General features: G+C 35.4%; 1 non-coding gene across 1 annotated transcript; it reads left to right on the top strand.

Annotated features, from left to right (window-relative positions):
- The first annotated feature begins 320 nt into the window (after positions 1 to 320).
- LOC101314831 lies at positions 321 to 1,900 on the top strand. Its single transcript, XR_184253.1, has 3 exons — positions 321 to 1,201; positions 1,294 to 1,369; positions 1,723 to 1,900. It is a non-coding gene; the product is annotated as an uncharacterized LOC101314831 (transcript).
- Positions 1,901 to 2,106: the final 206 nt, after the last annotated feature.

Below are 2,106 nucleotides of genomic sequence, written 5' to 3'. Positions count from 1 at the left end.
GAGAGAGAGAGAGAGTAGGAAAACCCTTAGAACAAGAGAGGAGGCATGTCCAGAGGAATTGCTCGTGGTCGTCTCGCCGAGCAGAATCATCCCCATGTGAGTGTTTGGGAAATTCCCAGATTTTGGGTTTTGTGAGTCTGATTTTGGGTTTGTTGTGTGTTTGTACTTTGTAGGGTTTTGTGGCGAAGCCGGAGACTTTATGGCAAGGTTTGCATGTTTTACTTAGTAATTTGCTTAACATTATGAATGGATGAAGGTTGATTATCACACGAATTTTCTTTTAAGAGTACAGCTTCATAATTATATATATATATACACACACACACATACCGATAATAATTGTACCTGCAGGTATTGGTGATTGATGGGAAGATGCAGAGTGCAGAAGTGGACGAGTTTATGTATCGTGAATGCTTAATACATCGTGCCCTTTTATCTCACCCAAAGTCCGTCGTCTATATTACTAATGTTGCGTTCCATTTCCATTTGTTAATACTCCATATCTAATATGTATGTACTTTTATATATAATTCTGCAGGCCTAAGAATGTGTTCATTATGGGAGGTGGGGAAGTGTCAGCTGCAAGAGAAGCTCTTAAGCACAAATTACTTGAAAAAGTGGTTATGTGTGATATAGATTAGGTTACTAATCAGCACAATATATATGCTCGAATCAAGTTATCTTACATTTTCGTTGAATTCAATAATGTCTTTCCCATGAGCCATATGTGTTACTTTCAACTAGCTAGTAGCACTTACACTTGTTCATGTCTTGTATATAACTACTTCCTATGAATAACAAGAAAAATATTGTGCCATTTGACAGTGAACAAGGAGGCCTTTGCTCACAATAAGCTTAACCTTGTTTTCAATGATGCCAAGAAAGTTCAAAGCTCTATTTTGTTTACTGGTGGGATTCAATCTGTAATCACTACCTCACACATTGTTGGTCTGAACTTATTTGGTATAATGCTCATATAAAAGATTTTTCTATGGTTGTGACTACGAGTGTATAACTTACAGAAATGTTTGCTATATATGAAAGGGCTGACTAGAATAAGAGCCGCGAAGAATTCGATATTATAGTGGGACATTTAGCAGAACCAGTTGAAGGAGGGCCTTGCTATCAGCTTTACACAAAATCCTTCTATGAGAAAGTCCTCAAACCCAAGCTTAATCATGGTGGCATTTTTGTGACCCAGGTACAAGCATGTAATATTGTCAACTTGTTTTTACCATTTTCGAATTGAGAACTTATTACTGTCAAGTACACTTAATTTGCATTTTCATGTAGGCTGGACCAGCAGGCATTTTCACCCACATAGAGGTCTTTACATCCATATTCAACACCATCAAACAGGTCTTCAAATGTAAGTCTCCCATCTTATATATTTTAAGTGAGAATGTTAGCTCATGCATGTTCTGTGGTCTTGAATTAGGTTTCAAACTCACATGATCAGACCTCTTATAACCAAACCAGTAATACGAGATCAGAAAATAAGTTAACAATGTATATCGAGCTAACATTTTTATTTTTTCAAGCGCAGACGTTGTTGTTATTCTTTTCTAGTTCAGTAGTGTTTGATAGTTACTTCATAAATGTAACAGTTTTTACCTGGCAGTATTTTCTGAAAGATTTGGCCTTCTAATATTTTACGCTTTACCGGCAATGAGGTTCTATTTAGTTGATATTACTGATATCAGAACTTCATTAATCTTGCAGCTTCAGAAAATGGACAATTTCCTCTTTCCCTTCGAGTCTGTGAGGGACACCCCAATAAGCTCCGTAATCAAATTTGTGATGCAGTGCTTGAATTTTTGTGTAGTATGATATATAATGTATAAGCTCCACAATCAAATTTCTGATGGAGTGCTTAAATTTTCTATAGTATGATGTATAAAGTATTTCAGATTCTTCAATGGAATATTGTAGATGAGTATCTCTTTTGTTTGTTCAAATGTAAGCACTACACTTTTCTGATTGTGATGTGTGCATTTTTTGCTAACAGAGTAATTGATTTTCTACATATGGTATAATTTTTTTTAAAAGATGTAAAAGAATTCATGGCGTTTTTGAAACGTCATGGAATTGTTTTTTATGACGTTT

This window comes from Fragaria vesca, linkage group LG3 (assembly GCF_000184155.1).
Source record: "Fragaria vesca subsp. vesca linkage group LG3, FraVesHawaii_1.0, whole genome shotgun sequence".
Taxonomy (NCBI): domain Eukaryota; kingdom Viridiplantae; phylum Streptophyta; class Magnoliopsida; order Rosales; family Rosaceae; genus Fragaria; species Fragaria vesca.
The sequence above is the reverse complement of the archived record's forward strand: the minus strand, read 5'-3'. Positions and strand labels throughout refer to the sequence as shown.